Consider the following 13,794-nt stretch of genomic DNA (forward strand, 5'->3'; position numbering starts at 1 on the left):
CAAAAAGACAAAACATATAAATAACTTACCAGAATGCAGACAGTGCTTTTTTTTAAAAGTATAACAGAAACAGCAGTATACCAGCATGATCGATCTAAATAATCTTTTGAAGATAGTTGTAGGCCTGCCATAAAAAGAATAACAATCCCCTGTGGCAACAATGAACATTGGAAGACCTCTGTTAAACAGAGCAGGCCTTTCAACGTTGCTATACTAGCATCCCTGAGTTGGATGGGCTTAGGGTGACCAACTGGCATGGGTGCAAATTCAGGACGATGAGAGTAACAATTCAGGACAAAGGATCATATTTCAGGACAAAAATTCAAGACAGAAGGTCAAAATTCAGCACAAAACGTTGGTACAAAAGGTAAGTTTTACAGACACAGCAGTGCCATTGTGAGATGTAAAGCGGCACGCATAGGATGTAGCTCATTGGGACCCGCAGTGCTGGACTAGAGTGCAGTCCTCCTCGTGGCCAATTTTATGTGTCAGATCGCTTCAGGTATTCCATGTCTGTTCATCTGGTTATGAGTGGTATAGGGACTAGTACAGTACAGATTGATGGATAAGACCCATAGCGGACAGGTCTTGTGTGAGGGTAAGAGCATGAAGCAGGAAAAAGGAGTTATTAATCAGCCCACATCTGCTATAAATGGCTGCACACTGGTGAGTGTTATGGTATTATTGTGGGTTAGAACGGTTAGATAGGAGTTGACAATACTACATAATGCCCTGGCTAACCATATATCACCCCTCCCTATTTTACTTGTATATGGGAAAAAATGGTCTACTGCTTGGGCTGTTTCATTTCTGTGAACTGTAAACTGCAGATTCTCATTGATGCACAGAAGTGTGCTACTGACTAGAAACTGTATATGTTGTTGAGGCATTATTGTAGGTCAGAAGGAGACACTCTCTTTTACATACATAACATTTTCTATTGAATGGAAGCAAAATGCCAACATGCAGTTGTACTGATAAAACTATACAGAGCACAAATGCTAATGTGTGATAATGTGGTTTTGGCAAATATGTATCATTTGAACATCACCAAGCAAAGTGTCTTGATTGTTTTGATCCTATTAAAACTCTGTTTCTAGCACATTTCTGAATTATAAAAAAGTGGTCCATTTGTGGTTTCCTAACTGCTGATATGTTTTGAAACATTTTCACAGTTCATTTGCAGATATTTAGAAGTTGTGTGTTACAAACAAACTGACAGCGTACAGCCTTTGATTTCGCACCCCCAAGAAAATTTGTGAAAACTTGGTGCATTCTACAACACATTTGTCATTCTATATTCAATTGTATTAGCTTCTAAAGCATAGTAAATAATGACCTTACTGTGCACCAGGATACAACAATCTTTGATGGGGCTCTTCAATGATTCCCTCACCATCACCAACAGTGCCTCTCTCTCACATGTATTTAATTTGTTTCATAGGACCTCTCACACCAGTGTAGGGTGCCAGAACACTTTATATCACACACACATACAGAGACAATGAATCATACATGTGTAAATCAGTGTATAGAAAATCTTACATAAAGCAACAGGGACTACAAGGTGTAGGTTGCGTGTCACCTATACTGGTAAGCATTTTGTAAGTGTGGAAGCGCAAACTCAGGATTCAGCACATAACACAGTAGATAGCATTGACTTAAATGATAAGAATTTATTTCTACCCAAACAGACCATTTTTAGCAACATCTGAATAATGAAAAACTGGGAAGAAAACATAACTTTGTAACCTGTACCATGCAGCTTGCATGCAGCTTTTTAATGGCAGTTCAGACATCACTGTGCTAAATAACATATGTAACTTATGAACTACACATTAACAACAGAATCTCAGTGACAAAAGCAATAACCCACAAAGCTCTGCGCATAAAATACTGCTCTTTGATATGCATGGTACACATTCTTTACAACAGGCATATTAACCTCTGTGCCACCTTAGATGATTCACAACTGTCACTAAACAAAACTCCCATCTCTTTTCCAGTGGGTACATTAGTCACCAGAGTTATTGTGAAACTTTTATTGTTGCCTGGAAATGCTGGATATACAAGGAAATTTAAAGAGCCAGCCCCCAATAATAAAACCGCCCCCACCCCACCCCTCCAGCCTCCCAGGGAAACACCCGATGCCAGGTACGGCCAGTGCAGCCTTGCTACCACCCTCCAATGGTGCCCTTCATCTTCACATAGACCTCTCTTTTGTGTATTTAGTTTCTTTTATAGTGCTTCTTATCCAAAGTACGTACGGCAGGGTGTCAGAATGTCTTACATCACACACATATTATATAGAGACAATGACTCATAAATGTGAAAGTCAGTGTATAGGAAATGTTACTTAAGACACTGAGGGCTACAAGGAGTAAGAGTCAGATGTCATCCATACTGGTAGGCAGTGGTGTAGCGTGGTTGGTTGCCTCGGGCGCATTATTATTAGGGGCGCAAAATTTTAAAAGACAAATCAATTGTGGTGGAAGGGACTTCAGTCGTGTTGGTGCTGTTGTCTGTAAGTGCAGGTTATGTTGTCTTGCCTGCCTTTCCCCGCAGAAGCATTGCATGAAGCCGTGTCCTCTTGCATCTCTCATGGCCTTGGGGCAGGTGGAGGGCTGCTTGCGCCTCTTCTCGGTGACATGGGAGCAGGGCCGCCCAGCAGCACAACAGCAGAGCATCTCTTGTGGTACTACGGCACCGTACAAGGAATTAGTTTCATTTTTTTGGCAGGCAGAAGTAGCATTTCAAGCCCGAGTTCCGCGCTTGCTGCCTGACGTCATGTGTCGGTTTGGGATGGTGGGTTGAGTCACCCGGGATGTGGAATCCATTCATTCTTTCATCCATCATTCAGTCTTTCACCATTCAGTCTGTCCTTCCATCTGTGTGCCCATCCATATCCAAACCTATTCAACCATTTCCAAACTTATCCATCATCTATCCTTCCATCCATCATTTCACTCATCCATCCCCATCCACCCTTTCACTCATCCATCCATCCATTCTTTCACCCCATTCATCCTTTCACTTATCCATCCACTCTTCCACCCATCCATCCATTCACTCATTCATCCAGCCATTTACCCTTTCAGCCATCCTTTCACTTACTGATCCATCCATCCATTCACCCAGCCACTCATCCGTCCATTCATCCATTCATTCACCATTTCACTCATCCATTCATCCATTTATCCTGTTCTTCGCCCTCCCTCATCAATGCATTCTTTCAATCATCCATCCTTACTTTGACTTACCCATCCATACTCCCTTTCTCTCTCCATCCCCTTTCACTTAGCCACCCCTTCACCCATCCATCCATCCATCCATCCATCCATCCAGCCATCCATCCATCCACCCATCCACCCATCCACTCATGAATCCATCCATTGACCCTATCGCTCATCCATCCTTTCACTCATCCATCATTTCTCTCATCCATCCATTCTTTCACTCATCCATCCATCCTTTTGCCTATCTGCCTTCCCTTTCACTCACTCACCCATCCTTACATCCACCCTTTCACTTATCCTTCCATCCATTCACCCTTTCACTTATCAATTCATCAATCCATCCATCATTTCACTCATACATCTATCCATTCACTCTCCCATCATCCACCCTTTCACTCATCCATCCATCCTTTCACTCATCCATCCACCCTTTTGCCCATCCATCCAGCCTTTTACCTCTATATCCACCATTCCACTCAGACATCTATTTATTTACCCTTTCTCTCATCCATCCTTCCACTCACTCATCCATCCTTTCTCTGATTGTCCATCCATTCACCCTTTCGCTCATCCATTCACCCTTTCGCTCATCCATTCATTTTTTCACTAATCCATCCACCTTTTCACATTAATTATGAGCTGATCCATGGTCTGCAGAGATGCAGACAGAAGAGACCCATCAAGAACTTCACCCTTGCTGTAGTTCCTAAAGCAAGGGGTGGGGTGGGGGAGGGTTCACTATGCCCCTGCACATAGGCAATCTGAAAACTTATAAGTCATGAGTCTTGCATGATGCACACTGCCAGGACATGAGGTGACTGTGACATGGTGTTGTTTCTAGGGCTTTAAGTAGGTTGAAAAAACTCGGGGTTCTCTCCAAAGGGCATGTCCGATGTAATTAAGGGCGTAGCTTAAAACACGGTGGCTAAAAATCTGTGCTTAGCATAGTGTGCTGCCTGACTGGTATTCTGCTACTTCTGTTATTGCATCCAGATATATAATACATTACACCTACAACAAGCCAGGACTATTAGCTTTGTCAATGGCTTTTAGATGCATAAAATAAAAAAGCATAAACTATGGCTTCGTTGTATATAATATTGAAAATGCTTCAGTTCTAAAATGATGAGACTGTGAAACAACTATAACCCCTTCTTTTTAACTTATTTTGCTGGCTACTTTTCATGAACTGGATTCTGTACATTTCTTCCATCTGGTGAGGTACAACATTTTCCTTTATGTACAGTTAAAACAGAATGCCCTGCCCTAGACCGAGGCAGGATGAGGTCCTCCACATGCTTTAACAGCCCAGACTGGCCCATTGTCATTCTGTATGTGACAATCAGCCGACATACAGAATGACAATAGGAGGGGTGGGGCTGCTCTTGTGCTCAGAGGATGACTGCGAGGCGGCTCCATCAGGAAGCTGAGATTTCTTGCAGGGGAACAGTGCTGGTCCCCCCAATGCCCAAAATTACAGACAAAAGGCATCTGTAAAAGGGATCGTCACGGACAACGGACGTGAGATCCAAATTACGGACGGTCTGTGAAATTTACAGAAGGTTGCTTACTCTAGATGGGCTACCTACCACTCACCCGTTAATGACGGCACAGCTAGCTGAGGTTTCGTTTTTGAAAACCTGGCTTTTCTTCTACCTCTGAATAAAGCAGGTTTGCCAAGATGAAAGGCCCGGTTCTCAATGTATCACTGGATGCGTGGCCCACCAATTTAAGGCAAGACTTCCTCTCCACTAACCCCTAAATATGCCCCTAATTTGCTTTTCTAATATGCCTAGAGGAAAAGTGATTATTGTATTGTAATTGCATTTATATAGTTCTTACTACCCATGATGACGCATCAAAGCACTTTTTCAGCGAGTAGCACGCTACTCCGGAACACAAATAGGATTAGTGGGGAATTAATCTAGGGAAATGTGAAATTAATTTGAGCGGTGGACATGTTAGTCTGTTATTTGGATTGTAAAAGGATAGTGGAAGTACAAAAGAGGGAAGGGTTTGCATTTATTTTGCAATATTTGTTAAAACCAAATAAGAGTCGTTATTTAAATGTTCATGGTGTACAAAAATAAATGCAAGCCAGGAAACAGATAAGATACAACTTAACCCTGGTATCAAAGTGCTACGCATTCTGTGCAGAGATATGGTGTCACACAGAAGAAAGTGTCCAAGTGGATTTCTGCAATATGCGGCACTGATATACACAGGGGCATTCTACTTTTCATTTAAACAGAGGTGGGTGAAAGGGAATTTCCATGAATGGAAAAGTTGTGAATTGTGCATGGTTTCATACAAACCAATAGATTTATATTTTTGACAATCATGAAAATGAAAGGTTGTTATGGGTAAAGAAATAATACCATGTATTAACCAGGTAATAGGTGGTTTGTCACTGACAGTAAATGGTGCATCTTCAACTTGTTCTAAACTTAATAGGCTGCATGTGGATTCTTTCTTGGCCATTGTTTTTTGAGTGACTGTCAAATTATATGGTTCAAATATGGCTGTTTCATTAGGAAGTTTTCAATGTACAAACCCAATCTAAGTATTTGTAATGCCCAATTTAGTTGTATAATTGCTCTTATCTGAGCCTGCCCATGTTGTAACAATTTCAGACCTCCTTTCATGAGGTCTAAGGCGGAGGGCAAAATGTGATTTAGTGACTGAGTGGACTCTTTTAGAAAGTGTGTGCATTCTTTTGTCGATAACTTTAAAAACGGTTTGTATGTTTTCTTATCTATTTGCCTAATTCTTTCCTAAACTTCTTTTTCAGAATATTTATTTTGGCAATTATAGATGCCATATATTTTTGTAGCAGGGAATCTTATTTCTTTGAGGACATGGACCTAGAAGAAAGTCAGATAAATCCATATTTTTGTTAATGGAAGAGAAGTGTTCTTTCACAACTGGGAGACTAGGGTGTTCTAGCCATTGTTGGCATAACTTGCCTACACTATACGTGGTAACCACTACAGGTGCATTTTAATGTGGATCAGAGTGATTAAGTTTGGGTCCAGCAGTGTTGGAAAGGAAACGCTGCATGCAAGTTTTAGAATTATAAGGCCATAAGGCCAAACCTTCAACAGAGAATTGAGTTGAATTATTCGTTCCATTTTGCATCATATTATTTTTATCTTCTTCAGACTTCTTAATTTGAAGTTGGCAATTCTTGAAATAGTCAGATTGACGTTTAGAACAAAAGGTTTCTTTAAACCCTTCATTGTTCCGAATCCCAGACAAGTAGTTTGCAGGATAGTTTTGTTTAGAAAGATTATTTGTTTTGGTATTATACAGGCTCAAAATAAGGCTTCTTTAACTTGAATCTGCCAGAATTTGGTTCCTCAAATACTTTTCTCATCATCATTTGCGTTCCACTACTCATATCCTTGAATAGCCAAGTTTAGACTAAACTCAGTGGAGTAATTCAGCTTGTTGGTTTTGATTACAGTTTTCGGAAGCCACTGTGGCATGTGCTAAATAGAAGGCTGAAGGATGTCACCTGTCAGCCCTCTGAAAGGGTATTTTTTAAAGAAATTAGAATGTCTCTCATGGGGCAGACCTCACAATGTTCCCATTGTGTGTAAATGTGAATTGCTCTGGGATAGCTAGTCCTATGTATGAAATAATGTTCATAATTGTGATAGCAATATATTTCTTTGCAGTCTGCTGAATTCATTATGTGGTACTCTGATCATACCATTGGACAAGGAGAGGACATATAATACCCTTAGATTGTGTACTGAATGTTATCGACCCACATAACCCTTGGGGTGTGGACTGTTGACCATCCGCTTCTTTATCATTCCACCCAGATACTGATTCTTCTTATTTGACTAATAAGTAGATTTTTAGGTAAGATGAGCGGTTAAATTGCTAAAGTTACAAATGAAGGTTGCGTCTACAATTCATGGTCTGTATGTCAGAAGAAACTGTTTAGTTAACTGGAGGGAGATCTGGTAAATGTCTCAATAGAAGTTAGATGCTAGGGAGCAGTTTGCATGGGAATTCAGAGACTGAAAATGAGTCTTCATAGTTTAAGATATGCTGAACACCAAGGGAAGGGCAATATATCTAATACTTCCCTAAGATGAGAACAATCTTCATGATCAGAAGCTTAGTTGTTTCTCAGGTTATATCACAAAGTTGAGATTTTTTCAGGGCACAATGTTTATATGCAACCACATGGAGGTACTTAGTCAGATTTGCCATTAACTTTCCTGAAGCCAACTTGCAGATTAGATCATATTGTAGAATCAATAATTCAGTTGTCAATGCATTAAAATAACAACTGCACACATGTTTGCCACAGAATAGCTGAGAGAAATTGTGTAGCATATATGTAGTAAAGGTTTATTTCTGTCACTGTTTTGCTTATTATACATATTTTCTCGCCACTTCAATTGATTAGGATGTCTTCCCCTTCCAGTATTACAGTAAACAGCTTCTAGATATATGGTCCCTAAATAATAAATGAAGATTGGCACAGGACTTAATATAGAGACAGTGTTGATCAAAGCTGGCTTTTCTGGACATCGAGGCCTGTTCTTTGGTCCCCTCCTTCATTTCAGTTTCTGGCCCTTTCAGTTTTGTAAGGCGTGCAAACTGGTTCAGCTGGGGGATTTCAGGGTCCCAGTGCATGGCACTAACATGTATAGGGAGATACAAAAAATAGCTGAGGAAAGGGGAGAAAGGATGGTAAAGAGGACAGTGAAAAATACAAATGAGAATGAAAGAATTAAAAGGAAAGTACACGGAAAGGTTAGAGCTAGGAAAGTGTGCACAAAGGGAGAAAAGTGAAAACAATGGCAAGAGAAAGATTACATAAAATAAGGGCTAGTGAAATGGGTATTTGTAGATAAAAATTAAGAAGGAAGGCGACGGAGTTAGGCAAGAGGAACAGATTAAAGATAAAAGCGTGAAAAGATCAAGAAATAAGTGTAAATATAGAAAACCAGGGGAAAAGAGTTGAAAGAAGAGATACAAAATAATGCCATGTTGCACATTAAAATGCCTTGAGTAAGCTCAGAGGGATAATCAGGCACATGCATCAAGGTAGGATTTTGTGAGTCCTTAATTGTGATTATTAAGGAATCGCAATTAAGGACTCGAAAAATCCTATGCATGTAGGAACCACTATAAAAATAGCGATTCTTATACATTCCTTAATTGCGACTCGCAAATTGCGAGTTGCAATTAAGGAATGGCTTCCCATTCATTCCTATGGGCCTACAGGCCCACAGGAATGAATGGGAAATTGCATGCACATGCAATTTCAAAGGTGCAAGGTTGTCAAAAGGACACCCTGTTGCAGCCCTGATATTGTACTGTGCACCCATGTTGCGCACACACATGCCCCAAGGGCATGTGTGTGTGTGACATGGAACTTTGAAAAATGCACTTTAGTGCATTTTTCAACTTTTTAGCAAAATACCGTTTTGTTTTATTTTACAGTAAATTGCGGCCCCAAATAGCGAAATCGCTATTTGAAAGTGCTTCTTGCATTGCATTTAAGGAGTCGCAAATTGCGAATCCTTAAATGCAATCGCAATTCAGGAAATCGCAAAAATTTGCGATTACTGAAATTGCGCATGCGATATTGTTTCATGCATCGCAAAAGCCCATTTTGCGATTGTAAATGGCTGATTTTTGTGAATCGCTCCGTTTGCTATCACAAAAAGCTTTGATACATGTGCCCCATGTGCCTAATACAAAGATATATGTTTAACCTATCAGTCATAAGTTCCATCCTTGTGAGATGAATCAGTAAGTTAATGCATCTAGTACAAAGATCACTGTGTAACCTAGATCAGAAACTGTAATTGTTGTGAGGTAAACCTCCCAGAAGAACACTGACAGGGTGAATTGTATTAGCTATCCCCTACAGTAAAAGTAGAAAACTTCAAAAAACAAACATATTGAAACATTGTCCCCTGAGGTACCTCATTATCGCACTGAGGACCTCTGCTGACCTTGTCAACTGGAACCTTTGCCATAGATCTTGCTCTGGTTATAAAAGAATTTGGCCTTACATCTGGGAGTGAATTTTACTAATAACATTAAAAAAATAGGTACATTTTCCCTCTATGTGCCACAAAGTCAGTAAAAAATTGAGGGCAACTACCTTCCACAGGGAAGATTATTCTGCCTCTAGTACTTAAGATGGCGCTAATAACGATCCTATCTATTGTACTGTTGTTGGTATTACTGTTGGTTCAGGCAAGGAAAAAAACAAAGAAATAATTCTATTCTTCATCTGTAGTGTTCTCAAGGAATCTGTTGACACTAACAGAGTAGCTTCTCTATTTAACCAGTACTATCCCCTCTTCCTGACCTTGTGAATTTTTTCAATTTAACATGATACAACTAAGGTAAAGATATTCATATCATCTTAAAACTCGAGCAATCTTTTAAAGTCAATGCTTCTGTTCTTGTCAAATGTTATGTTGTGTTATGTTAAAAAGTCTTGTAAAGGGCACGTAAACCATACGTTTTTAAGGCGCTGGGGTCCAAGGATTGCTGTCGCTGAATGTTTCATTCGTACACCTGGCGGAATAGCCAAGTCTTTAGGAATTTCCTAAATTGTGGATATTATATCATTGATCTAATATCCAGCGGAGGGGAGTTCCAAAATTGAGGGGCCAAGACAACGAATCTTATGCCCCCCCAGGTGTTTGCGTTTAAAAGGTGGGATAGCTAATATATTGAGAAGGGAAGACCTAAGAGCCCGAGTAGGGGAGTATCTCTGTACCTGAGTAGATACAAACACCGGGCCTTTGCCATGAAGCACTTTAAAAATAGTGCATCCCAATGTAAATGCGCTACGTTCAATTACCGGAAGCCAGTGTAACTTTTTCATGAGAGGGGTGACATGGTGCCATCTAGGCCGATGGTTGGTAATCATACAGTACCAATAATAATTGTGATGGTAAGACATACAATTTAGACATCTCTACAGTCCTAGCTATTTCTGTAGGAAACTACATTCCTTTATGCATTCATAAAGCCCGTGCCTGTTAGCCTGACAAATGTGTTGCTCTTGTGTTGAGCATGTCTCTCACTAATTATTTTACCTTCACACAGCCATGGGGGGCCTCCCTGTGAAAAGTTAGACGTTTGCAGTCACAGGGACGCCGAGCCATGGTCGGTATGTAATTTCTTCTCACTCTGCTATTGGATATTTGTTACTGGGGTGGTATCCTTACCACACCAGTTTATTTATTTGGGTCAACTATGTTGGACCAGTGTCTATTAGGTATAGGTCAAACAGACCTAAAATATGGTACCAATTTCTATAAAGTCAATTAAAACTTCAGTCCACCCTACTTCTATATATTTACAGTAACAAACACCACCACCATGAAAGAACAAAATGCTCACCTTCACCAATAAAATAATTAAGCCCATTCTATTGCACTATCTCTCAAAGGGGACATCAACATCAGCTCAATCATGAGCCATGTTGATGAATGGCAAGCCCTATCTGTTTTCAAGAAAAGTCAGATATAAATAGCTCTGTACAGTGAAATTATGGCAAACTATCCAGAGAATAAAGCAGTACCCAGAGACCTGATTCTCTCAAATGAACTATGACTATTTCTTGAAGACCTACTATTTAGAAAGGAGTGGTCTTGCATTTCTTACTGGTTGTAATAATTAACACAACCAAGAGGATATTAGATGCTATGATAGTGGAAATTCTTAAGAAGCCATTTTAAAAACAATTATACACATAATTATACTTAAAATATGCTGGAAGAAATAAAAAATGAAATGATGGACTTTAAATAACATCTAATTAATACTAAGTTGATAAAACTGATGAAATACATCGCTGAGTTATCTCATGAAATAAAACCACATATCCTTAGAAAAAAAGGATTACTTTAAGACTCCAGAATATCATGCTAAGTATATTGGACCTTTAATGTGATTGGGCACAGCAGTTGGAACGAGGATCCCAGCCATCAACTAGCATACCAAGTAGGGTTTAGGCTGAGCTACTCTCCTTTTAAATCTTTCATTAAGTAGTATGACCAGACCTTTTGTTGGTCCACGTTGTGAAAAAGGGATAGTTAAAGCAGAATTTCAAAAGAAACAGATAGGGTAGACCCCCTGCCAATAATAATAGTGTGTAGGAAATACGTCCATTAACAGAACCAGCCTTGAATATGGTAGTTAACCTCTCAAATTTATTTATGTGTATATTAGACCTAAAGTTCTAAACGGAGGGTTTAACCTCCGCACCTCCAAATGAACATGAGCCAGTCAAGAGTAGAACTGAATTCTACAATTCCTTTTGAAAAGTAAGACTGCAGTATTTTTCAAATGCCAATGAGTCAGGGCTAAAAATGATACTAAAGATAAAATTATGCGGCTCTACTCCAACTGGGAATATGGTACACTGGAGGCACTTTTGTTTGCAAAAGCAGTCTTAGAAGACCTCAAAAACCTGGAAACCCAGAAACATGGGTACATGATAGTGCACCCAGAGAAAAATGATTAGCATTGACATACCTCAAACAGAATGAAAAGACCATCGTAAAGCAAGCCAAAAAATGCAGTGCTATAGTTGTTCAAAATAAGAATGGCATAACGAAAATAATTTCACAGACTTCTTTCAGATAAAGTTAGATATAGAAAGATACCAGGTAACCCTAGTGAGAGCATCATGAAGGAGATTGCATGCCTCAAAGAAGAAGCTAAGGTAACAGATTGTGTCTCAAAGAAGAGAGTGAGATTCTGGACAATGAACAAGAAACTTTCCCAATGTTTTTCTGTTCCCCTAAGAGCCATAAAAACACCACTGCCAAGGAGACTCATTGCATCATGGCTAGTATCTCCCCTGGAGCCAATGGCCCATTTTATTGACTTATTTCTCCAGTCCCTGATCCAAAACATTATGTGTTGTCTGAAGGACACTGAACAGACCCTCAGCATGATGAAAGAATTAAAGTTTGACCCATGTAACCAAACTCTTGTGTCCATGGGCATTGAGGCCATTTAAACAAGCCTATCACATGAGAACTTTAGGTTAATTACTTAAAGCTTCAGACTGGACGTACCACACTATGATAGAAGTTCTCCTTGAATGCGCAAGAATGGTCATCACATAAGATTTCTTTCAGTTTGTGCAAGATTTCTTTCTTCAAATGTTTGGGACAACTATGTAATACACCTGGGCCTCAAGTCTGGTAAATCTTTGTGTCCACAACTTTGAGACTATTGTAATATATGGTCAACCCCATTCTGTCCAAATGCTAATCTGTGCTATCTCTGTATTTGATGACATTTTGTGGATCTGATACAGTGAAGAAAGAAAGATGGAATAATTCCTAGAATGACTGAATTTGCAAGTTCAACACTTGAAAGTACGATATGAGCAGGAAAAAGCTGACCTTTTGTAACCTAATAATTACAGCTAGAGAAGACCAGTTACATACATCTACTTTTATAAAAAAAACTACTGACCAGAACTCACTTTTGAGCTCTGGGAACTACCACCCACACGTTTTCTGTGAGAATTTGCCAGTGGGTCAGTTTCTAAGAATACACAGAAATTGGTCTCACCTGGCGGGTTTTGACAACTATGCAGAGGCTGAGCAATAAATTGAGTCTACCCTCAAAAAGTATTAAAAAATATTAATTAAGCTGGAAATACATAACAGAAACTGTCTACTAGCAATAGCACAAAAGCTTCCAAGAGCCTAATGACGTGTGTCACTACTTTTTCCACCCTAGCAAACATTGATCATAAACATGAAAAAAATGTTGTTTGAATTTAAAAGGGGATACAGATCCATGATCAAATAGGAAATACCTGATGAAAAAACACAATCAAGAAGCAAACACACTATGCAGACCCACCTCCCCAGGATATTGTGGCATTGATTTGCAAATTGTGCGGCACAATAATGGAAAATCTGTGTCATTATTGTGGCACTCTCATTTACTTGTAAACATTCCTTTTCAGCCTTAAATCCCTGGAAACAGTTTTAGCAGAGTATTTCAATTTGAAATTGGCATGTTTAAAGTGTCTGAGAGTGTCTCTTTACTATATTCTCCTTTGTGGTAACATTCTGGATCATAGGTTGCTAATCATCCCGTTTTCTGTGGCATTGTGTTGACTTGGAGCTAAGGGTTCCAAGCTCCAGAGCCATATCCTGTAGGAAATCACGTTTCGAAATGTAACCAGATTGGTTGAGAAAAATCGTAGTTGCTTAGTGAAACAGTCTTTGACAAAGCGAGTAGGTTTGGCTCTTGAATGAAACATGCATCAAGAGGTATTCAACAAACAGGTAAAATTGAACAGATAGATCATAACATCATAACACATGTACAGAGGCCAACACCATCCATTTTAATGAAGACCAGCTAACATAAAAGCACACAGCCAATCAGATGGCACCATTTTTTTGCTGTCTGCCGGAGACCTTTTTTGCAACCAAAAAGATAAATATTGTGGTCATCGTGCTTCTCAGCTGATTTTGCGATTATTTCGTGAATCATGAAATGGCGTAATGCTGGAGTGTCTGGTCATTCA

At 39.5% G+C, this 13,794-nt stretch overlaps 1 protein-coding gene across 1 annotated transcript in view; it reads left to right on the forward strand.

Moving 5' to 3' along the window:
• LOC146866111 (protein prune homolog 2-like) overlaps nucleotides 1-13,794 on the forward strand; it is a 1,273,164-nt gene that overhangs the window by 343,115 nt on the left and 916,255 nt on the right. The gene's annotated exons all lie outside the window — the stretch shown is intronic.

This window comes from Triturus cristatus, chromosome 2_1 (assembly GCF_964204655.1).
Source record: "Triturus cristatus chromosome 2_1, aTriCri1.1, whole genome shotgun sequence".
In the NCBI taxonomy this organism is placed as follows: Eukaryota; Metazoa; Chordata; class Amphibia; order Caudata; family Salamandridae; genus Triturus; species Triturus cristatus.